This window comes from Anser anser (assembly GCF_964211835.1).
Source record: "Anser anser genome assembly, chromosome: 4".
NCBI lineage: Eukaryota > Metazoa > Chordata > Aves > Anseriformes > Anatidae > Anser > Anser anser.
Window position 1 is genome coordinate 8,723,040 of NC_139724.1, and position 26,567 is coordinate 8,749,606.

The following is a 26,567-nucleotide window of genomic DNA, read 5'->3' on the forward strand; positions in this document are numbered from 1 at the left end:
TGAAGATTTTATCATTAGAAGTGGACAGGAAGATTTGATCGTCAAGTACATTGTTTAATTTTCTTCCCTTTAGTCTCACGTCTTTATGAACTGTAGTTCATAGTGCTGATCCAGCTCCGATAGCTGGCACATCATCACTTGTCTGGTCCCTCGCCCTCACACACCAGCACTCATGTGCATCCTCAATGTGTTTGCAGACATGAGAAGTCTAATGACTGCATTTTAGCAAAAGAGGCACAGCTATAGATCTGTTGCCTGGCAGTAGCTATGCCACAAAATATATCAAGACTTCACTGCTCAGGGACTGTGTTCTGTACCTACCCAGATGACAAAAATAGAATCAATTCTTCCAGCTCCATAGTGGAAAGTGTCCAAAATCCAGGAAGCTGCCTACCTGTGCTTATCAGGAGGTGACCTGGATGATGATATTTGTTAATGAATTGCATGCAGGGTAGGGACACTGCTTAATCTCTCCCCAGTTTTTCTAGGCAAATGAGGACTGGTAGAGGTGAAGGGTGGAGGTTTTTTTCTTCCACTTATGAACAATGACAAATAATTAGATCCTTTCCAGAACCAAAAATAGTCAAGCACAGTCACTGAGTAAGTACTGTCTCTGGACAGTAGCCTGCAGCTGTAGGGACTCAACAAAAGCAATTGCATGTACTGTTACACTAAATGAGGATGCTCTGAACTCTTTCTCCTCCACAAGTATCATTACCTCCTGCACCTGGAATAGTCAACTGGGTTTCGTAATCCTTTTCAGAGCAATTATCTGCTTGTAGCGAAGCCACATTTGCGTATTGCTAGTGTTCATTTTTCAGAACTTCCACAATAGTTTCTTGATTCAGTAAGCTTCCAAAAGGAAACCTGCTTCTCTTTCTCATTCTGTAAGAGCCTGTACAAAATGCACAGAGTACAAAGAGATGGCGAGAAACCATCTGCTGTGATCTTCTAGTACAACTAATTCAGCTCTCAGATTTCAGTTTTGAGACAGATGTGCTGACACTTGAACAAGAATAATTGTGTATGATGGATCTCTCTCTCTCTCTCGTTTTTCCCTTTTTGTGTGTGTGTGTATGTGTGATATAAAGTGTGTTTCCCTCTTCATTTGGAAGTTGAGGAACAAAAGAAGGCCTTGTGGTGCTGAGTAACATGATGACTAGCTCACAGAAGAGCAATGGCAAAGGCCAGGCAGCACAGTGAGACTCCTAGTCCAGGAGATGAAGATGGAAGCTCAAGAGCTATTATTTCTGCTTTTTTTTTTTTTTTCTCCATTAAAGATGCAATACACTCTCCTCCTGGGCCATAAACAGGCATTATATTAACAGGCACTGTATCAGCAAACAAAACTTGAGAAGTTGAAATATGGCTGTAACTGACTGAGATAAGCCAAGTGGAAAACAACATGGCTTTACCGAGATATGTGGTATATGTGGCAACAGTATTTTCCAGCATCAAACATAAACCTAACAGCCAAAGCAAAAATAAGACTGGACATTTGAAATGAAACTAATTGGTAAAAATGAGGTACAACAAAATGATCCACACTGTTCTTAAGCTTGACAATACATTTGCCAAATTTTATACTATTTAAGGGCAATCCTGAAATTCAACACATCAGTACTTTTTAACAAGAAATTAACAAGAGTTTACAAGCCTTGTCCTATCACAAATTCTGCTCATTAGAAACTGCATTATTTAACTACTATTCCTTCTGATTATTTTAGGTAATCAAGCTAGGGTTTAAAGCTTAATCCATAGAATTGCACAAAACAACTTTTATGGATGTTGAATGGGAACCTGTATACAGCCTTGCAAGTGTGAGGCTTGCAATCCATTCCTTCTCAATAACTTTATATCAGGCTCTTAAAATAATTCTTCAGGTTCACCCTTGCCTGAACTAGCTCCTATTATTGATTAGCAAACTTGTTTATTATTCTTTTGAAACTAAAATAAATATGAGGCAGTTCAATAAATAAAACAATTTCATGCTATGATAACATTGCAAATAAGAAAAAAACATCTAGTTATGTGTGTCTGTGAGAGTAGGTTTCAACGGTCTAACATACTGAAATGAGTCAAATGGCAAGCCTATCTATTCTTAGCTCCTCATGCAAGCACAGCTCTGAAGTAAATTTACTGACTTAAAGAGAACTGCACTTCTTATAACAGATCCAATTAGATTTACTAATTCACGTTTTGTAGCTAATTCTCTTTTATAAACATCACTGTGTGCTGCTTATCATAACAGGATAACATATAGCTATGAGAACCTTAGTATAAAATTTGTATATTTTCCATCCCATTCTTGTACAGATGCTTATTTCCATCTAAGTGTAATGTACTTACTGAAATAGCCTATTTTTAGATCACGTCTCCAATTTGTAAAGATAATTTTGGAAGTAAGCCTCTTAGAACATTTTGACAGGTTTCCTAGAATGTTGTCAGCTGCACCTGTGAGAAGCATACTTTATTCCATCAGTCATGTTATTAAAAAAAAGTATTGAATACTACTGGAAGTTGAAGAGATCCCCACTGAGCTCCACCATTTTGATGGTGCAAGATTGACAACTGCTGAGAATAGTTTTCCGAGCAGGTTTATACAAAATCTTACAGCAAATTAATACAGGTTAGGATTCTCAAATTGCTTATAGATATAAGAGGCAAAAACCCTTCTGAATTTTGATATTTGTTACTTTTCCATGCACATGACCTGTCAGTTTCCTATAGCAGAAACTGAATAATTATGGCACTACTTGTTCTTGCAAAAAACATGTTGGGTGTTAATCTTCTCCCTCATATTCTAGGCAACTAAAGATTTTTCTTTATTTGTTTTCATTCCTTTTTTTCATGTTTTTGCTCTATTCTAGTATTCCATCATCTTACCCACCATCCAGAATTTGAAAGATAGTTATCTTTGAGATTTCTGAGATTTCATCATCCTGGTTATCAAGCTCAGTGGATTTAAGAACATCTGGAATAGTCCTAATCTTTTATTTCCTACGTGTAGATCTTGGTGTTGAAATATCAGATAAAAAATGAATAGGAAGATACAGTTTTATCTTCAACACTCAGGGGACATATTCCTTACTCATGGAGATTTTCTTGGTATTTATCTGTAAACCTATATAGCAAGCACTGTATATACACTTGCAAGTACTCATGCACACAAATGCCGACCATGCCACGGGATGGAGAAATACTGTTTCTTTTAATGCTGCAGTTATCCCCATGTTTAGATGACATAGGTATGTGCACAAACATGCATGTTGGTATTTCACATTAGTTGTGTAATTTGGATACACTCTTAATAATCAAGAAAATGTGTTTTGCCTAATTAATGTAAGGGAGATGACCGTCATTCATGATGCCAAAACATTATCCTCTCCATGATGCATTTAAGTAATTTATGTGGTCTTGAGTCATTTCTTGAATTTTCAGTTTGGTAATAAACCTGTCATAGACTTCAAATATGAAATGCTAATCTGGCACTGGACCTCAGTTTAGTTACTGTGCTTTCATTTTATGCTGTATTTGTGCTAGGGTTCAAATTTATAAATCTCAGTGTGGATCATTTTGCTTCCTTTTTATATGGGCATCTGAAACCATTTTTTTAAACTAAGACGTGTTAAAACTTCACCATCAAAATCAAGAGATAAATGATTAATGAGGTCCAAAGATTTCTTAGAGTTGTTCTTTCATGGAGTTTATAAGAGAATGGTGGCATAGCAGATTAGTGAAGAAAAAGCTCACTGAGGAAAGGCATCTTAAGCATCCTGATCTTGCATAGCCCATGTCTGAGCACCTGAAGGCAGCAAGACTACCAGCCAAGGAAGAGCTCTTCTGAGCTTCTGCACCCTTGTTCCTAGTCCCTGATTATTTGTATAGGAACTGTAGTAGCAGCATTTCACTCAGTTGGTATTCAATGTCTTTATTTGAAATGTCATACACATTTGGCACAGAAAGCAGATCGATGGATAGCAGGAAGTACAAAAACCTGCCGTGGATTTATTTTTACAGCATCTTCTGTTCCAGCTGAGTTTCTTTAAAACAAAGATCCTTCTAGAAATAGGTGGATTTCTTCTTTTTAAAGCTGTATCATTTCTATCTATTTGTAAAAGACACAGAGGGCCTTATAACAGTTCTTGACTCTCTATACAATATTAGCTTCTTAAGTATTTATGGAAATGGAAAGGTTAATAAAATGAGTGGGAGAGATAGGGTATTTTTTTAAAAAGAAAATACAAGTGATTAAGTTTTGTAAAACATTGTAAACATAACAGGTTATTAAAGAGAAGTTCTGAGGAAAAAAATAAATTAGAAAAAGTTAATTTTTATTATAATATCATGTAGCTATATTTCTGTGGAAACAAGATCCAGCGAAAGCAAAGAATCAATAATGAAACATGTACTGCCTTCCCTTCCATATATGGACTTATACTCACTTTTTTTTATTATTATTATTTATTATTATTCCCTATTCTTTGTCCATATAACTTTATTTGCATGAAATTTTACTAGTAAGGAGATGAAAATTTAAAAAGAGTTGCTTCCCAATGAACATTAGACTTCTATTTCTTAATAAGTGCAAAGATAACAATTTAAAGATTAAATAAAAAGAAATTAGGCAAATAGAAACAACTGGCATAGACCAGAAGCACCTTATCAATATGATTCACAAAAACTCTAAGATAGTTACAAAGAGGTGGAAATTCTTCAGAAGGGTCAAACAATTACAGAAAATGGAGATGCATAAAACCACTCAAATATTTAATAGAAGCCATTGGTAACCTTTAGAGCAATAAACTTGAACTGAAAATATCTCATGAGAGTATGGCTTTAGATTATTATTATTTTTAAACAGAATTACTTTTGTTTCCTTGTCAAAGGCAGACCTCAAATACAGGCAGCTCTTGCCCTCTCAAAATATTTAGCAGAGCTGCCTGGTTATATTTTCTCTTTTGGGGAATAAGTGCAGCCAGGGAGATTGCTTCTTTATAACTGCCAGCAGCCTCCTTCCCAGTGACACCACTGCACATTGTCCCTTCCCACTGTGCAAGCTTTTTGCTAGGGTCTTGTTCCCTGGAGAGGTGGGATCAGCATCACTCTTTTGCAATTCCATTCTCACCTTCATGGCAGATTTCTACATCACTTCAGAAAACTGCCTATTTTTTCTCTACTTTCGGTTCCTCCAATATGTAAAATGGTGGCTGGAAAGGGAAAATAATAGCCACTTTTGCTGATAAAACGCTTAGAATGTTACACATGAGAAGTACCATATGCATGGTAAGTAATTGCAATAAAGAAAGAATTACTATGAATTTTTAAGCACTTCAAGCGCTGTGGGAAAATTTTGCCCCTCATTTTTTGATGCTATTCATACTTGGATGGTTACTCCTAGGTTCATCATAAAGAGTTTCCTCATGTGCACAAATTTAAAGGACTGTTTTATAGATCATAAAAATATGTACTCAATTACTTCAAATAACACTTGGGGAACTGCATGCAAATGGTGCATAAATTGCTCAATGAATCAAGCCAAAGTCGCTTTCAAAATCAGAAACCTGGGGGTAACCAACATCAACAAGCGCATACACACTGTTAAGAAGGAAAAGCTTATTACTGCAGAGTGGTTTTCATCTGCGCTGTAAATAAAATAGGAGCTTTAAACAATGCCACTTCAAACATGCATCTGCAGCAATTTTATTATTAAAACTGGTAGTGGCTGAGGGACAATCAATGTACTTTAAGTCAATATTGTTTTGATTTGCATTACAGTATACTCGTACAACATATAGATTTAGAAAACAGCTTATTCTCCATTGCAGATGGTCCCAAGAAGGTTACTTAAGCCCTATATATCATAAACTCTAAATCAAAGGCTTGACACCACAGAGCTCCAGTAAACTGACTTCATGAAGTTGGAATTTTCTTCTTGCCTTCTGCTAAGAGGGGTATTATTAGCATCAAGGTTTCCAAAATGCTTATATTTATTATGATGCTTTTAAAAAAATAAAAGCAAGCAAACAACAACAACAAAAAACAGTATCAATTGACTGGGACTTATTGATTTTGTTTCTTTTTTTTTTTTTCCTCAACAAGTTTTAGCTCAGATTCAAATCCCACTGAAAATCAGTGCAGATTTTTATTTATTTTTTTTAGTTGATTTTATGAATAAGTTCCCAGTTGCAGGGTCACTATTGTACAACTAGAGCCTGATGGTTTGGGGCTTTTTCACACACAAGCCAATTTTAAAGCTTTTGCTAATTTGCGTGGAAGACACTAAGATGTAAAAGCCCAGATGTGGTTCCCACAACCTGGCCAGTACGGAATAAAGAGAGGCATAAGACCCTGATGGCTCTTGCATTAGAGTAAACGCATTAGAGTAAGTACATTCCTCTGTCACTGTATATGGGAGATGCTGGTGGAGGAGCTGGAGAGAACCCGTTCAGTTTGGCCCTCGCTTCCTCGGTCCATGCCTGTGCTCTGCTGGGCCACCTGGAAGCTCCTGGGGAAGCACTCGCTGCGGCAAAGGGAGCTCACTCCCACCTCAGGCATTGGATCACTTCCCTGGGACTGCGAAACACTGCAGATTTTGAGGCCCTAATAGTGCCTTAGTATATGATACTACTCCTATCATACCTTTATCAAGCACCTTATACCTGTGGACAGCAAAACATTTCTAAAACCCAGTAGTCTTCTCTGCTCCCCTGAGAGAGACTGGTGAAGGCAGGCAGACGACAAATGGCTGTCTCCAGTCACCAAGCTATTTGATGGCTGTGCAAAGGGCACAGTTTTTATGTCAATCTCATAGGATAATTTGTTGATACTTCAATCTGCAGAGCAAAGGAAAGAAGATCTACACTGCTTCCAGATAGGGTCTATTGATTTTATTTTCGCTACTGCATTAGGAGACTGCTTTAAGAGCAAAGAACCCCAGCATCTGAATATAAAGAGGAAACACAATTCAGTCAGTACGGAATAAAATAAATATTAGTACTGTCATCCAACATCATTATAAACCATTCCAATCACTCCAGGCAGAGCAGAGGTCCCTAAATACAGTTTTTACTTCTTGACTGTTCAAGACTGACAATTGCTTCTGATGGCAAATGAATCAAAAAATGTGCTTTCCACTGTGTACTTTAAATCATGAATCTCCAGTTTACAAGGAGTATCTGACGGGACCTACTGCTTTTATAGTGCAGTTCAAAATAATTCACATCTTCCCCCCGGCCCCCCCCAAGTATTCTTCCAGCCTTTACTTCAAGAATATCTCAATACCTTGCTCTTGAATATAACCGGATATATGTTGTGCCAATTATGCCAGCAAGTGATGCTTTATATTACATTTTCCAGCCAGCCTTTTCATGCTTCTGCTTACGCACGGAGCAAGTTCCTCACAAAGACAATGCATTGTCCTCCATTAAATTTCTCCTTGGGACTAGCTCCTTTCATGAGGAGTATTTAAACCAACAGTGAGTAAGCAGCTCAGATGCTGCATCTATACTACACTGCATCTACCTCAACACAAATCTCATCTTTATATTCAGCTGCTGGCCACTGTTACAAGTGTTTATCAAGCACCTTTGAAGTATTGGGTGGATGTTCTCAAGAATCTAACCTAAATGTACCAGATCACTGCATTCTTTGGGAGAAGAAGTTTTTTGTTTTTTGTTTTTTTTTTTTTTAAGGCAAAAGTCCATTTGGTCACAAGAGGTTAAAGTACCTAACTGTGAAACTTCAGTGCCTTTGCAAAGTGCTGTGCAGCCAGAGACCAAAGAAGAACCATATGGTACACAGTGGGCAACATCCACTCCTGTGTAATGCATCTTTGTGGATGTGTGCTGTGAGGTTATGATGCATCCACTGTACATACAGCATCTCGGCAGACACGTTATGCATGCTAATAAAAGGTAGAGAAATACTGCACAGAGGGGACAGCACTTAAAGTACGTTTCCTCTTGAAGTGTGTATATTTCAAATAAGAGAACAAACCAGGTAAGAAATGTCTGTGGACCACATCTTAGATCTCTGGTTCTTTGAGGACGTACATCAGAAAAGCATTTTTATACAAATTATTTCCTCATGGATGCACAAGTACTTCCTGACAAAATTAAGAATTGAACACCAACCTTTGGACTTTCAGATCAGCACATTAACCAGTAAACAAGGTGTTACCTTTGCTACCTCACATATAACACGATAGAGAGAATTTAGACCGTGACTACATAATCAGATAAACATGGTCAAATGCTGTTCTTTCATTTCATTTGAAATACTTTAACAAATTCAGTGAGGTTTCTATGAATTTATCCCCATGTATGGAGTCCTGTTAATGAAGAAGCTCACCCACAAGACTTTAGACATCATAAGGTATAAGACCTGTCTTTCAGGACTAAGTCTTGAGGAAAGGAGATGACCTTTAAACCCTGTGCTGGGGTAAGTTTTACACTCAGACTAATCTTTTTTAACAGCCTCATAGAAAATACGATATATCTCTTTTTGTTTGGTTGGTTAGTCAGTATTTAGGACAGAATAATTTAATCAATAATCTTTATATAAAAGATTTTTGACCTTCACACCAAATAGTTCCTGCTGTATCTAATGACATTGCCAGACCGCTGACCAGTGGATTTACAATCCAAAAGCTGTTTTCTTTTTCTCATATGTCACAACCCAGAAAAACACTGTGGTGTAACTACATGGCTGCCATGCACAAATTCATGTTTTCCTATGATTTGAAAGCTTAAATTGCTCCTCTGGTTAAAGCAGACAGCAGTACTATCTTTATCAAGCTGTTGGATGCTTCATCCGATTGCCTGAGTCACTGGCGAAATAGCTTGAGGCTAGACAGGTATATCACTCTTTAGAAACAGATGGTGATGCACACAGGAGATTTGAGAAATCCACATTCTCAACACAGTAACAGATCTCTCTAAAACACGCTATCCAATTTATTAAGGTTTACAAAAAATTTCAGCTGTTACCCTCTATTACCCCACTATTTAAGTACACTATTTGTAAACAGGCATCAACACAAAGGCTTTTTTACTTTCTGGGAACCTACGTCAACAGATAAGAATAATAAAACCTTTTATGTGCAATAATTATTTTGGCATAAACAGCAAATTCTGAAAATTAATGTTGAAGATTAGCATTAAATAAGGAAATTTTGGTCACCAATGCCTGAGGTGCATAGTTTTCTGAAGAAGATGCAGTATCATGATATTACTTTTGCTATTAATAGCTTAGAGGGAGGGAGGAAAAAAAAAAAAAAGAAAGAGAAATGTGTTCTTTTTGCAACCATTTTCTGACTCTTGCTGTTTCATAATCCAGCTATCTATCTGCACTTTCCTCATGGTAATAAGTGAACAGACAGCTATTAAGCGGGTATCAATATTTCTTTCCCACCCAACCTACTTAAATAAAAGAGCACGATATGTCAGTGTACCCTCACACAGCATTTGGTATCATAATCACATTACTAATGCCAGTTCTGAAGTTTGAAGTAAGCATCTTGTAGCTAAATCCACTACTTATTTTTTGTAAGAGTAACTAAACTTTGTCTTCAAAATGACTGCAGAAGCTGGGGGGAAGACAGAGAGAAGAAAACAAAACAAAACCAACCAAACAAAAAACTATTCCTAGATGTTTGCATTTCAGTTTTCACTTTGGATTTTTGACTTTTATATTTGGTGAGAACTTTACACAGAAAGGAAGGAAATGAGTACCAATTTCCTCTTTACAAATACCAAGATAACGTATAAAGGCATGCATAGATCTTAATCATCATATTACTTAGAAATGAATTATTTAGATTCTAGGACTAGCAAACAAATAAGCTGGTAACTGCCCCTCAAATCCAGCAATGTTCCCAGCACAATCAGCTGTCAGAAGTCTCCTTCTTTGGAGATATTCAAAACTCACCTGGATGCGATCCTGTGTAACACGCTCTAGGTGATCCTGCTTGAGCAGGGGGGTTGGACTAGAGAATCTCTGGAGGTCCCTTCACACCTCAGCCATTCTGTAATTCTATCATTCTGTGAATGAAAGAGACAGCGCTTTATTATTACTACAGCTTAATACTTATTTTAGCACTTCAGTTTTTTTGGTGTTTTTGTTGTTGTTTTGCCTTAATTTTTTTTTTTTTTTGGCTTATAGTATACTCTGAAGTGCGTTCAGTATGGTTTTGTAGTAACAATTACTCTAGATTTTAGAGAGTGACAACTGAGAACAATCCACTATGTTTCTGTCTCTCAGCAACTCCTCTGAGCAAGGAGATGGAGGTCGGAGCAGACATTGGCTTTTCATTACCGCTGCATTCTGTCTAGAACAGTTTATGTAATTGCTAACACTAATTTCAGTTAGGAGCTAGGTATTTGCCAGCATTTTTTGTGGCTTCTTCTTGTGCATATTTTTCAAGAACTTGCAGTTTATAACACTGGTGATCGTTACAAAAGATGAAAAAATGAGTGAGGGACACAGTCAATATGTAATAGCATACAGTGGCTTGTTCCTCCCTCTTGGTCAAACACAGAACTAAGACAAGTAAAGGGAATATATACAGCTGTTACCAAGATTGAAGAGAGGACAGTGTTTCACTACCATGATAGACACAGAAGGTGGCATAACCCAGTAGTTCTTCAAGATTTGGAGATCTAAGGGGAAGAAAACAACCAATGCTGGAAGACAATTTCTCTTTTTCAACTAAATAAAGATGAATTTGCTTGCTTATGGACTTTCTAGAACCCACTGTCTATTCACCTACTCTTCAGGAAATGGAAAATAAACAGCATTAAGTATTACAGCTAGGAAGAGACTGACTCATCTTTTGCTTTACAAAATATGGGTGACATCATTCCTGCAGCTGCTCAGCATGAGGGAGGTCAGTTGGCGATAATCCTTGTCAAACATGTCCAGCAAGCACAGATGAAGAGTAGAGCCTTCACATCATTATAATCCCATTCCCTCTGAGATTGTGGACTCCCTTTTGGATGAACACAGCGTGGTTCAGGCCTTCACATAATGTCAGGGGATATGTCTAGTCAGGAGGAAATCAAGCCAGGCAGCAGCCACTCTTGGTGGCATTGTTCCATGGAAAACTGGTAGATAATTCACCAGAAAATCCACTGGAAGTAAATGCTGATTGGAGATACGTTACTTCTAGCTTCTTGGCTTTGCTCACTTTAATGTGTGCTCATTGTGAGCATGCACAGTGAGGGAGCAAACAATTTAAGCTAGGCCACTAATGCTACCATGGCTTGTGACTGAACTTTCTTGCCAGGGAAAGAAGCCAGATAGCAACATGATGTGCCCAGACATCTCTGACTTGGGCCTGAAATTTGCAAGGTGGTAATGGAGATTCATTGCAGATCCTTATGGCAGAAATGAGTACGGACATGCTTTGTGGCTCCCAGTCACATACAAGTATTTGCAGCAAGTCTTTCTCCTACCCTGTTAACTTGGATGTGGTCAGGTGTATCTTGATTCCCAAAAGGAAGTGGGTAGGAATCATGGTACCACTGGATAATATATTACTTCTAGTGGACAGATTCAGAAAGCTGGGGACTAATTTTATCAAGAAGTTGCAAGAAGGAATACCCTAACTATATGGTCATCAAAATTTTGGAAAAAAAAAAAAAAAGTGTTTGATTAAGTTTCTGGATAGAAAAATCATTACAGATTTTAATGCAAACTCCAGTCAGTTTCAGGGAAATATTTCCCATTTATTTTAGTGGTCTTCACATCGCAGTCTTAGAACTTTTTTTTTTTTTTTTAAAATGCAATTGCATTCCTCATTCACAAGCAACTCATGTCTTCTCAATAGCCAGCTGGGATTAAGGTACACTTAGTGGGGAATTTTCATCTTTAAGCTAAACACAGAGGTGTACAGTGAGGCAATAGTGAGAAGTCAGTAACAAAGGACAAGTAATAGATAAGTGTACTTTATTTAAAATGTACCGCAACTAAGAGCCACTTGATTGCATTGTCACAATTCAACCAGAGGATAGTTGGATAGGTACCATTTTGTCAGCACAGGAATAATGCACCTTTATCCACTCTTTCTAACCAGCTAATAATGTTCTGATCAATTTTAGGCTATCTTCATTGTTGAACCACAGTCTGAACAAAATAAGTACACAATTAAATATACCACAGAAGGCACTAGTCTACTGAGACTGTCTTAGAATATTGTGAAATCTATAGAAATCTTCCCTAAGGACCTTGATTAGTCAGGTGGTATTTCATTCTCGAAACATTCCAGCATAGGAATGAATAGCAATCAGATACCTAAGATTTTTATTTTCTCTTCAGAATATAAAAAAAAAAAAATCTTTTTACTGTGGGAAGCTGACATTTCAATAGAACATGAGAAATGTACATCATATCCATAAGAAACCATTGTGCCTTTCTATCCGGGTACAGATTCAGCCTGTGCATCTGAAAATATCAAGACATTATAGTGCCACTTCTGCTTACACTGAGTAGTAGTACCTTGCTCCACAAAGTTTCCTATCAAAATTAATCTTGCATGTAAGAAACAAATGCTGGAACTAAATGCCTTGATCATCAAATCTAATACTCCACAATGACAAAGGACTGTGCAATAAGTGTTTAATTCAGCAGGAGCCGAAGAACAGCTGCTTTTTATACAATTCTGTAGAAATCAGCCCTTACCACTCCATAGCAAACTTAGAAAAGCAATATGTAAGAAAATCATAGGCCTCATGAACAATATCTGAGGTTCTTGAAGTAACGGCAAACTTGTTACACAAAATTCCACAGTGATCCTAGGAGAAGGCTGGTCCTCGTATTAAAGTAAATAACAATGACACTAACAGAAATCCCTGCCAGCTTCACTTGAGGGGGAAAATTGTTGCTTGACCTCAAATCTGATGATAAACTTAATCCCAAAGAAGTGAGCAAGACTAAGATATTTTTCCATGTGACAAGCATGGAAGAGAATCAGGGTCCATGTAATGAAATATGTTTTAATCAATACAGCTAGAATCAACAATACTGATACATACAAAACATAAAATCACATTTGTGTAAATGGATCGATCATTTCAACTAAAATAAACTGTACTCGTAATTTTACAGGGGACATGTTGTTCTGTTTTAATTGTACCATAAACAGCACAGAAAAAAAAAAAAAAGCAAAACCCAAAAACCTGCTGTTACTCCTGCTGAAATAAACAGGAAATAAACAGGTGGTGGCCACATAAGCTCCATCCCATGATGTTCTGAGAACATATTTAACTCCATGCTGACTATTACACATCTCTCTCTCTTAATTTTCAAATTTTAAATTAAATTTTCACTGAGTGACTTAAGAATTACAAATCAGTTAAACCCATAAAGAAAGGGGCAGTGACTCTCTGCAGCAGCAGTAAGGCAAAACCTGCCTTCCCCTAGTTTCGTAGCAGACATTTTGTAGATGTTTTTTTGTTTTGACTTTCCTCCCATCTTCCCTCAGCTCTAACTCCTCAGACTCCCATCTCCACTGAGGTTAGCTCTGGACTTACATGTCCCTCTGTGTCTCTAGGTCAGCTCTTTGGTGTGATCTTATAGCTCAAATGGCCAGGAGGAAATGGATTTCACTTTTCATTGAGACAGTTCTTAAAATCAAGGTAAGTATGTGGTAGGATATTGGTAATTCTGGGACAGTCTTCAGCCTCAACCCTCTACTTTCCATGTAATAAACACAGTTTTGATTTTTCAAAACTAAGCTCTTTTAGCATTTTCCGCTTCTTTTCTCAAAGGATTAAAACCAATTCCGTTAACATTTTTTTTTTCTCCTTCCAGCAACCCACTGTAGTGGGTTTACATGGCAAGGTGTTGGTAGTGGGGGGCCACAGGGGTGGCTTCTGTGAGAAGAATCCAGAAACTGCCCCATGTCAGATAAGGCCACTGCTGGCTAGAGCTGGGCCAATAAGCAATGTTGTTCACGCCTCCGTAAGAGCAGATTTAAGAGGGGGGAAAAGAAAAACAACTGCTAGTAACAGCAGCTGGGAGAGAGAGGAGTGAGAAACAGACATGGAGACCCCAAGGTCAGTGCAGCAGGAGGTGCTCCAGGCAGGCAGCAGCAGTTCCCCTGCGGCCTGTGGAGAGGCCCCTGGTGGAGCAGGCTGTCCCCCTGCACCCATGGGTCCCACACGGAGCAGATCTCCACGCTGCAGCCCGTGGAGGAGCCCCCGGTGGAGCAGGTGGATGTGGCCTGGAGGAGGCTGCGGCCCATGGAGAGCCCCCGCAGGAGCAGGCCCCGGGCCGGAGCTGCAGCCCGTGGAGAGGAGCCCACGCAGGAGCAGGGGGTCTGGGGGGAGCTGCTGCCCGCCCGTGGGGGACCCGTGCTGGAGCAGTTTGCTCCTGACACATAGCCCTTTGCATTGTATTTTCTCCCCTTTTTCCTTTAAGGAGGGGGAGTGAGAGAGCAGTTGTGGTGGAGCTTGGCTGCCCACCTGAGTAAAACCAGCACACCCATAAGCCCCATAAACCTATGTGTTGAGTTCATACGAGTAACAAGTCTCGTGGAATGCTAGGTTTCCAGATTTCTCCATGGTATACTTCTTGTCCTACTTTTTGCAGGCCCTCCTCCACTTTTAACCATACCTCTGAGCCAAAGATTTTGTGCAAAGAAAATACCAGGGTGATTCTTATGCCATTCTGCAAAGATTTTGTCAAATTTTCATGCAGAGATTCCGTACTCCATATATATTTCTGTGTATACAATCTTGTATCACATCTAGAATCCTAGTGAATCCATGTCTTTATCTGAGAAGGCTTTACTACAACAGGTCAAACTGTTTCATGAGAGAAACTTTCTCCTGGAAATACCATGATATACACACACACACATATATATATGTATATTAATTATTCCTGTACTGGCAACAAACTGAGTGCAGCTGCAGTGAAACACTTATACTGAACTGTATTTTTCATAATTTCCTGTGTTTAAAAACATCACCCAACAGCACAACTTACATTGTTATCTATTATACAAGGCTCAAGTTTTCATTCAGTCTTTGATTTTTTTTTGCATCAGTTGGGAGTAATCCTACTCCAAGAACTTGTTAGTCATAAGACGCATCCATTTGAATCCTCTCCAAAATTTCTCATGGTATAGGACAAAAATTTCCCACACCATACAGAGAAACTTAGTGTAACAAGATGAATTCTTTGTCTAGGTTGAAGCAGCCACAGATTTTAGAACCGTAAGCCACTGTTAAGGACTCCTGGAAAACTGTATTACCTCTTTCTTCAGAACTAAGAAACATCACTCTAAAAGACTAATAAAAAGGCCTATTCATTTGTGTAATCATGATTACACAAATCATGTATAGTATACTCATTGCTTAATAAGGTAAGAGGCAGCTGAGGTCCATTCAGTGTGATCCCTCCTGCAGAGCAAGTTCTCTGTCTATTGAGACATTCACACAGTTTCATAAATAGGAATTTTCTTTAAGTCCCACTGTCTCCAACCCTAGAAATACCTTTGCTAGTGCTGAAGTTCAGTATTACCTCTGCTTCTTCTGAGAACGCTGACAATTCTTACTACCACAGTGTTGAAAGACAACCTTCAACAGATTTTCCATTGCTGTCTAGAAATTTCTGTGTGGTGACAAAATTTTACATAGCATTTCAAGTAGCCCTTTAGGCCCTTTAGGCATTTTATAGAGGTGAAAGTCCTCCTGTCCTCCTCCAGTCCCACATGTTGACAGGACTTACAAGTCACTGCATTTAACTTAATTTTAACCCTTATGTTAAAATTAATCTTTGTTACCATAGATATTTTTGTCTGATTTAGCCAAGGACAGTAAAAGCATGGCTTATTCAGGAAACTGTAATAATACCCTCAACTCTCAATCTTTATTCAAGGAACAGAGAGAACTGCTCGTGCTTTCAGGATTTGTCTGGGCCTCAACCTCGACACAAACTCTAGTCCTTACTCCCCCAAGTCACTTTTTAAGGACTGTGGTTATGTCTAAGGACCTACCAGACGTTTGGCCTTTCACCAGGGTATAATTTGAGAAGTTCAGTAGTGATTCTAGTAACTTTTTGTTTATGCACTCAGATCAGAGGCATGTTTTGTTTCATTTTGTGAGAATGCAGAAAGCATGGGAACGCAGCAATCAGAGGCAGCCAACAGAAACAGCAGTTTTCTCATCAGTCTCTGGGCTCTGCTTTGGGATTGTCTGGATACCGGGTCCAGGATCATCAGAGGGCTCCCGGGAACTGTCTGAGAAACTTGAGGGTGCCTCCTACTGCCAAGTAAGGACAAGTTAAGGGGAGCCACAAGAGTATGGGCAAGAGGAAGCTCTAGTAGCTTCTGTCAAGCATGGCCAGCTGCCTTTGGCCCTGAGTACCTAGAGCCTTTGCTGCAGCTACCCCTGATTTGGGAGAGCCAAGCATGCTTTTAGCTGGTTTTAGGGAGAGGCCAATACAAGATCCTCCTGGGTTTAGCGTGGAATTTGATAACTACCCTTGTTTTTTCAGGTGACTGCAGGTGTAGTACTGGAACAGTTTAAAGTCACAGCCAAACACAAAACCAGTTCCTCTAAAGAAGTAGACTTCCTGATCTTGATTCCTTTCTGCTTTTGAAGAGGCTTTTCATTCTCCATCTGGTTGGGTTGCTGCTGCTTTCTACTAGTCAATCTCACAGGTTATTCAGTGCTGCTTCCATTAGAGATGCTAATTCTGTTGCATTGGGCCAGAATATGTTCCTTTTTCAGCAGTAATCTCTAAATGTTTCTATTACAATGCCACAAGTCAATCTGTCCCTCACTTTCAAACATCTAAACTATCATGATAAATGTCATTAGTCTTTTTGCCTTTACCACCTAAAGACATATAATTTCATTCTTATTCCGCAGACTCTTCATCCCTCATGAAAGCATTCTGTAACAATGTTGAGTTTGAGTTCATATGACTGTTAAAATTTTTTACAGATCTTCAAAACAACTGCTCCATTTTCTGAAGCTATAATGACAGCCTTAAAAAGGAGCAGATTTTAGACAAAGAAAGAAACTGATTTTCCTTTGTCTTGACTGATCATTGCATCTGTAGCAAAAGAACACTAATATAATCCTCCAATAAATTGTTTCCAAACCTCACTGTTTGCATTAAATGTTTCTGCTTCAACCTTCTCAACCTTTTATGTAGGCATATTTTTCCAGTCATCACCATTTTTGTAAAAGGACAGTTCAATTCAAGACAAATAGGCTTAATTCTCCCTTCCTGTATGTCAGAACTTGTTTAATTTTAATAACAAAAAAATGGGTGTGGGAGGGTCTCACTTCAATAAACAGGAAGCAAGGATGGCACTGCATGTCCTTGCATATTGGACTGCATGTCCCACAATATTCTGCATAATATTCAGGATTCCTTTATCTCCCATGTCTCAAAAGGAAAGAAAACACTGAATAAACCATTCCTTCATAATATTTGGACAGTTTTATTTGATAGAGTGTAAATATACTGTGTGCTTATCTTTGTAATGTTTTTGCACCTAACCTTCCACAAAACAATTTCTTTTAAAAATAGCTGCATTTGAACATTAAGGACAACATGCTGTATGGACACATGCAGTGCTTGTTCTTAAAGGCTGGACCTTCTGCCTCTTTTTCTGCTTCAGGTTAAAACAAAAATCTATAATGTTGAAAGCACATAGCTTTTTTGTGCTCAGCCATTTGATTACAGTAATCACATTTTACTTCCCAAATTTTCCCTTTCATTCGCGTGAGGAAATTCTACCTTCTCTTTTTTTGTTGTTGTTGTTCAAAACTTCTGCTCTTTGCAAACCTTCTCCCACAACCAGCAGTGTTTTGTTTCTAGGATATCTCACAGACTTGCAAAGCCAGCTAAGTAAGGTCACTGAGTCCTCTGGCAAGGACTCTGATAATGCCACATAAACCATTATCAGATTAGAAATTCCTAGTGACATGACTGTTTTTCTTTCCATCCTCCTCAGATGCGCAATTTGGGCAGCAGACAACATACTGATCTTTGGCATATTGTTTATCATGTCATATACATACTACAATATGGTAACATTGAATAGAAAGCTCAGACTACTTATTTTGTTAGCACTGCATCTCCCAGCTCTAACCATTATAGATATTTGTGTGTTATTTTTATTTTCCTCTAATAAGAGATACAAAGAAGAAGAAATAACTTACCCTATGCAGTTTATTTTTTGATATCTGACACCTTCCCCTGACTGAGACTTCTATTTATTTGAGATATTTACAGAATCAAATTTCTCCACTACTTTTTATCTTCACAAGTCACAAATCTTTTATTCCCTGTTGACTCCTATCCACCAATTGATTTTCAGCACTTTTAAAAAATACTATTAAACTGTATACACTTCAAAACTACCTCTCCTCCCTCTCCTAATGGTATACTTCCAATTTACAAGCATTACACAGAAACAGGAGCTGTGCTTCCAATCTCCGTAGGCTCTCACTTCACAACCCAAGCCTTCAGCAAGGCAACACAGCAAAGCATCAGGCTATTCTAAAACCCCACCAAAAGAAACAGGCAATACAGTTGGTTTTTTTTGTTGTTCTTTTTTTTTTTTTTAAACAGTTCAAGGGGCTCAAAAATATTTGCTAAAGACCTGCATGCACATAAATGCTTCAGGGAATGATGTTCTCCATAAGGAAGTCCCTGTGCCCTGAAGGATTTTGTTAAATGCCTTCCAAGCCAGTTATCATTAATGTGCTATTCAGAACACACGCACACAGAGCTTTGTTCAGAAAACTGCAGTTACCACAGAGTTTCAACTGTCTCACTTTCGTGCTGCATAGCAATCCATCAATCCTGGGATTACTTGTAATACTCATCATATTCCAGACTTTAGACTGTTGCCAGTAACTACGATCATAAAAAATAAAAATTGCTAAAATGTTTCCTCTCATCTTCATAAATGAGGACTGTCCCTATAAAATTACACTGGCCTGTGACCAAAGATGGGCAGTAATTAGCACTGGAGCACTGAGAGGTTTGAATTTCATTCTTTCACAACACAGCCTGGCTGGAAATGAAGGGTATGTGACGAGAGATAACAGTGGTTCTCATCTTCCACTGAAACAGAACCTGCTTCCAGATCTGAAACATAAGCTGAAAATCATAAGCTAGTTTCTTTCTCATTCACATATTTCATGTACACATAATAATACATTTTCAAATCCTAAGTCTTATGTATCTTTCTGTCTCTCACTGCTGCCTTGAAAGCTAGACTTGTCATAATAAGAGGAACAGATTTTAAAAATCAGTAAGGAAAAGAAACCTAACTAAAACTTTTTGATACTCCTTAAACCTCTCCAGATTTAACCTGTGAACTCTCTCCTATACATAGAGGAGACTACATGAGTGGCTATGAGGAATTCTGCACTACTTTTGAGGTGATTAGCATGTAACATACAAAACTTAATGCTTATAGCCAAACTCATATCCATGGATCTTTGACATTGCACCAGAAGTCTGTAAGAGTTTGTGGGGGGTGGATTTACATCTGTATGAATGGCAATCTTCCAAAGAAAGTGTTGTTTTGGTACTCATTTCTTCAAGCTTGCATCTGATGGAGAAACAAAAAATTCCTTTGAATCTCAAAGGTATTATTTAAAATGTAGATATATAGTTCATTCTAGAAAACTGGTTGAGATCACATTTCCTTCAAAGAGAAGAAATCAGAACTTAAACATCAATGGCATTATGATTATTATTATTTTCAGGGTAAAAGTTTTACTGTATAATTAGAAGAATAAACACCTGTTGCTATAAGAAACTCTCCAGTATTTCAATGGCAGTACACAAAGAAAGCAATCATCTTGAGAGCCTGGCCTATGAAGCAAACAAGTAAATACTGTAAAGTAGTAGGAGACACAAATCAGACATTTCAGTTTTTAGGTATTTGGTTTCGCTACAAAAAATCTGAAATTTACAGCAGAACTCTGTAAAAAGGTGGAAGCCACATTTTCTTTAGTTATCAGACTATGGCAAGGCTGACTATTTCTGCGAAAGACATTTTTTTAAAGGACAGTAGGTCTCTGTTGCTAGAAGAGCACCAGAGGAAACAGAATGAGAACCTTTACACTGCAGCATGACTGATGAGCAGGAGGATGGTGCACATTGTTTCTTTGAGTGGAATGAACAGGAACAACTTTCTCCTGTATGTTACCCTTATTTTTCATTATGCTTGACATTTATGAGACTCACTGTAACTCCTGAACTGCCTACTGCGGTGAGTGGTAGGAGATAAGACTTTATAGTTTTGTATTATGTAGACACAGAAAGAAGAAAATGCATGAGAAATTGGAATGACATGGCAGTGACTTGGACGGTGAGATGGTGTCCTAGGTGATGCTGTCAAAAAAAAATACATCCTCTGTGTATGTATTTCAGAAGTTCTGTACATAGTGAAAGAATGAAAAAAGAATGAAAGAAATTATATAACTTGTTCTTTTGCTGTGCTGCAACTTCTAATGTTGGAGTGGAAATAGGACACAACCTGTGCTTGATGTTCCCAGCATGTTTAATGGCACAGCTATTCCCAAGAGTTCACACTTGCCTGGGACTCCAAGTAGGATGCTGCCAGGCATAGGCAGTTTAGAGTCAGTGCCATTCCTGTTATAACTTGCCCAGAATGAAAGTGGAAGAAAAATTTGGCTTCAAGTTGGTGAATCACATTAAGAACTGTCACAGATGATGCAGGTAAACTAGGCATTTTTTAAAACTGTCCTCTTCTTTAAAGACATCCCTTTATATAGATTCCTTAATATCAGATAAAGGCATGCTACTTTACTTGTTTCCCCCATTAACAGATTTTTGGTAATTGTTACACCCTTCCTGAATATACATGAAATTTAGTCTGGACCTAATTCATCCTGATGTAACTACACAATGTGGTAACACTTGGTCAGGACATAGGAAGGCAGAGCTTATTTTGGAATAGACAATGTTTGAGGATTCATTTGTCAGAGACAATTAGCAGTAAGTATTACTACTGTAAGCAGCATAAGCTACCTAACAGAGCTCTTGCCCAGTCCGTGAAGCTTCATTTAGGGAACTTGCATTCATTTCAGGTATGCAGGACTGAATTGCTAACAGCCTCTGACATAAGCACAGCTTTTCTAAAGAAAGCAAAGAAAAAGCTTTGCCACCAGTCTACCCTTTGTACTTGGAAGAAAGCAGTGAGACAGCTGTGTTTCCAGGCAGTGTTTTAAACTGGGCATTTGTGCTAGTTTTTTACTTGCCTGGTGTCACTAGAACAACTCAAAGCAGCCAGGTGCATTACCAGGATCTGAGCCTCTGAGTAACGAACCCTTCTTGTTCTGTGAGAGCCAATTTCCTTGGACATTTTCCTCTGCTATTATTCCTTTCTTCCTTTTCAGTTTGTTTTAAGAGTGCCAAAGTTATGATCTCAATATACTATAAGCCCTTCAGATAACAGTTTCAGGATTATGAAGAGTAGATGAATGACTAGCAGTGGAGCCAAGTATGTCTCATCTGGTGCTAAATCAACATTTTAGGAATATTTTTTTTCCCCTGGTGCTAAATGTTGAAACGGTTCAAGCATTTCACATATGGCAGTATCTCCTTAAATCCTCCCTTCTGTTTAGTCAGCTTCCATGTATACGACTAAACCACTATTCATACACTACCAACCACACAGGGAAACAGTTCTTAAAGTCTACTGTCTTGGTTCTCTTCATGCGGATTCTACAGCTTCTTTCTTTCCAGTGTTGCAGTCGTCGCTCTGATAAAACGGGATCTGTTCTTTACAGCAACATAAATCAGCAATAGGTTCATTGACTTGAGCAGAAGTTATTTCTCACTCCTATGTGCGCGTAAGGAAAAAAAAAAAGTACTATCATGTTACAGCGCTCTATTAAATGGTACTTCAGTGCCTCCGCAGAGATCAGGGTACACAGGCATTCAGTAAAAGGACAAACTGAAGAAAAAATATTAGAGTGCTCCACCTTTGCTGTGGAGGATTTGGCAGTACACTAACTCATTGCAAGAAGGATGCTGGAAGGACAGTGTTTAGAAATTGTAGATAAGTGACAAAATCTTGTAAGAGTCTACTGTCTATCACAGTAGCAAGTAAATTTAACAGAAAAAGAGTATACAACAGAGAAACAAATTTAGTATTAGCCAAGATTTAATGGAATAAAAAAATGAAAATACCACACAAGTAAAAAAAAATTACATCAATATACACTTGCTCTATATAGGTATAAATGACCAAATAATGTTCTTGTCACTGAACTGGCATGCAAACTTATATTAGAAGCTGAATGGCTGCACGTTGCGATGTATAATTAAAAATTAAAAATAGTTTAAACCCAGCCAAAAGTATTTAAAGAAAACTGAGTAGCAATCATTATGGACTTGATGTGCACTGAAGAAGCAATTCAACACTTTAAAAATCCTTCTCCAGATGCCCAATGCTTTTCTTCATATGTTCTCATATGCACTAGAGTGATGCCACTCCTTGGTGAGACACATGTTGCTAAATCTTCGTTAAGATGTTTTATGTAATTCCTGTAAGTCTTACCAGGGTGAGACTGCCAGGTTCCTCATTTGAGAACCCTCGTCACTGCTGGGTGAGGAGGGAGATAAATGGGAGGGGAAAGGACGTCCCTGTGCCTCCACAATTTCTACAGTCGCTAACATAAAACCCTGGATGCCTCACTGTTAAGGAGACTGTACCTCCATCTTTGGATCAAAAGGCTGGATACACTGAAAACAAATTCAAGTAAAGGTTGACAAATACTATACTAGACTGCCAGTCTCATTGATACGTTGACAGTTTTTTTAACAAGATCTGCATATGACTGAATTTTCAGGTCTTCCAGGTTCTTGCCAAAAAATGCAAAAGTCTGGAAATCCTCACCAGTGCTTTCATGTCAGAGTCTGCTAGGCAGCTTCGTTCAACAGACCCATAAAAATGAAGCTTTCAGACTTGTAGGACAGCTGTCAGACTGTCTGCACGTTGCAGTCTCGCAAAATCAGCTACCAAACTGGGGAGCTCATCAGTCAGATGACTCCAGGAAGCTGGACACCCAGAAATGTCTCTGCTCTGGATTAAGACATATGGTGGTCATAATCTGTGCACCTCTCTCCACTTTATTCAGTAGTAAACAGCTATGAACCCAACAAAGGTCAGATTGATTTCACTTGATAGCTGCTGGAGTCCCAGACAGTTCATGTTGTCCATCTGCTGTTCTTTATGTCAATCACGCCTTTTTTTCCCCAGAGTGTGCCTACCCCCCCTAATCTTTTTCCAAAAAAAAAATACTTTGTCTTTATAATCTGCCACCTATTATATCATACCACTTATGTGGTGGTGTTTAGTTTTATTCTTGTTTTCTTAACACTTCAGCAAAAACAAAATAGATTCACAGATTCACAGATTTTTCTAGGTTGGAAGAGACCTCAAGATCATCGAGTCCAACCTCCGACCTAACACTAAGTACTCCACTAAACCATATCCCCAAGCTCTACATCTAAACGTCTTTTAAAGACCTCCAGGGATCGTGACTCCACCACCTCCCTGGGCAGCCCGTTCCAATGCTTAATAACCCTTTCGGTAAAGAAGTACTTCCTAACATCCAACCTAAAACTCCCCTGTCGCAACTTTAGCCCATTCCCCCTCGTCCTGTCACCAGGCACGTGGGAGAATAGACCAACCCCCACCTCTCTACAGCCTCCTTTCAGGTAACTGTAGAGAGCGATGAGGTCGCCCCTGAGCCTCCTCTTCTCCAGGCTGAACAAGCCCAGCTCCCTCAGCCGCTCCTCGTAAGACTTGTTTTCCAGACCCCTCACCAGCTTGGTCGCCCTTCTCTGGACTCGCTCGAGCACGTCCATGTCCTTCCTGTAGCGAGGGGCCCAAAACTGAACACAGTACTCGAGGTGCGGCCTCACCAGAGCCGAGTACAGGGGCACAATCACTTCCCTCGACCTGCTGGCCACCCTGCTTCTTATACAGGCCAGGATGCCGTTGGCCTTCTTGGCCACCTGGGCACACTGCTGGCTCATATTCAGCCGACTATCCACCAATACTCCCAGGTCCTTCTCGGCCAGGCAGCTTTCCAGCCACTCATCTCCCAGCCTGTAGCTCTGCTTGGGGTTGTTGCAGCCCAGGTGCAGGACCCGGCACTTGGCCTTGTTGAACTTCATGCAGTTGACCTCAGCCCATCGCTCCAGCCTATGCAGATCCTCCTGCAGAGCCTTCCTGCCCTCGAGCAGATCGACACACGCACTTAGCTTGGTGTCATCTGCAAACTTACTGAGGGTGCACTGGACGCCCTCATCCAGATCATCAATAAAGATATTAAAGAGGACCGGCCCCAGTACCGAGCCCTGGGGGACTCCACTAGTGACCGGCCTCCAGCCAGATTTGACTCCATTCACCACAACTCTCTGGGCCCGGCCATCCAGCCAGTTTCTAACCCAGTGAAGCGTACGCCAGTCCAAGCCCCGAGCAGCCAGTTTCTTGAGGAGAATGTTGTGGGGAACGGTGTCAAAAGCCTTACTGAGGTCAAGGTAGACCACGTCCACAGCCTTTCCCTCATCCACCAAGCGCGTCACTTGGTCATAGAAGGAGATCAGGTTCGTCAAGCAGGACCTGCCTTTCATAAACCCATGCTGACTGGGCCTGATCGCCTGCTTGCCCTGCAAGTGCCGCGTGATGACCCTCAAGATAATCTGCTCCATGAGCTTCCCCGGCACTGAGGTCAAACTGACAGGCCTATAGTTCCCCGGGTCTGCCCTGCGGCCCTTCTTATAGATAGGCGTCACATTGGCTAGCCGCCAGTCAACCGGGACCTCCCCCGATAGCCAGGACTGCCGATAAATGATGGAAAGCGGCTCGGCCAGCTCCTCCGCCAGTTCTCTCAGTACCCTCGGGTGGATCCCATCCGGCCCCATCGACTTGCGCACATCCAAGCTCCGTAGCAGGTCGCCAACCATTTCCTCATGGATAGCGAAGGCCACATCCAGCTCCCCATCCCCTTCCACCAGCTCAGGGCACTGGGTGTCCGGAGAACAACCGGTATTGCCGCTAAATACTGTATCATTTTACTAGATACTTTTCCTCCTACAGCAGTGTTCTGGTAATATATAGATCAGCGAAAAAAACTCCCAAGACATTTTATGGAGCAGATCTTCAGCTGATGCAATGTCGCTTAGCCCTGCAGGCTTTGGTGAAGCAATATCAATTTACATCAAGCGAGGATCTGGCCTTGCTGTAGCTATTCCTTCTTTGAAATAACGCAGCAAGAACCAGAATGCTCACAGCAAAATGTACAGCATTAAAAGGTGAGGAAGGATAAACCAGCTGATCAGTCTATGGGAGGCCACAGCTGTGCTAAAGAAACTCAGAAAGGATCCCCTGATTTGGGGCTTTCCATTCTGCATTCAGCAAACAGGGCTGCGAAACTGAAAAATGATTCAGTCGCTTCTGCTTTAGTTTTAGCGTGAGCCTGGTGTGGTTGATGTCAAGAACCAACTCTAAAGGCTTTATTAGTTCACGATAGAGGTGCTGTGTGATGATTGTATGCCTTCTGTGCTGCAAAACCGAACGATCTTATTCCAAGATTTAATACATTTCCTTAACCTAACCCAAGACTCAGTGCTCACAAGCCATGCTGACCTGGGCTACAGGGGAGTTGTACACTTTTCACTTCAGCTAAAATAGCAAAGACAAACACTTTGACTTTTTATTACCCTCCCTTACTTCCATGACTTTTCAAATTAACTAGCAATCCCAAAGCCTGATATGCTGTGCTGGTGAGCTGCTCAGCGAGTGCAGAAGTGGTGATTTTCCTTTGAGTATTACAATTAATAGGCCTACCAGCTCATTGATGCATTAATTCAAAATGAACACATTATTTCATTCTTTTTTTCTTTTTGGTTGCACATGGTTCATTTCAGACATATCCCCCTCTGTTTTCAGCAATGTAAGCAAATTAACACCAGAGAGATTCAGAATCTATGAAAATGCATCCTCTGAGCATCTGTTAAGTAGATTTTTGTTATGCCATATAAATGAGGATCAGACCTAGGTCAGGTCAAGTACTGTGAAGGACATGCTAAACATATCAATTTGCAGCAATCACTAATCTCTGTTGTCTGCCTTTTTAAGGCACAAATAAGAGCTTATTCATCAAACTAACGTGCAGAATTATTGATAGAATTAACATCTATAATGGCAAAAGGAGGATGTCTTCAGATTTTTCTGATGTTTAAATTCCTTTCTCTCATCTGAAAATCTATAGGGGTTTTGCTATTTGCAATTTTTGACAGAATAAAACAGTGTTAGCAACGTTTGGAAAACACATCAGGAGTATTCTAAGCACATCCATTAGGAGACATAAGCCTGGAAACCTTTCAAAAAAACAGAAGTTCCTGCTTATCTACATTAGCCTCTGCTCTCTTGCCTCAGCAGGGATGAAGGGGATCAGAATAGATTAGGATGACTAGAAAGACAGACAGACTGACCAACCAACCAAACTCTCTCTGGTCCCCTTCTGTTAAACAGTTGGCAGGCT

The 26,567-nt window shown here is 39.5% G+C and overlaps 1 long non-coding RNA gene across 1 annotated transcript in view; it reads right to left on the reverse strand.

Annotated features, from left to right (window-relative positions):
• The window catches only part of LOC310899347, a 343,657-nt gene that overhangs the window by 299,017 nt on the left and 18,073 nt on the right, over positions 1-26,567 (reverse strand). The window contains exon 2 of the long non-coding RNA XR_014584218.1: positions 9,931-10,043. This is a non-coding gene — a long non-coding RNA (uncharacterized lncRNA). The remainder of the gene's footprint in view (positions 1-9,930; positions 10,044-26,567) is intronic.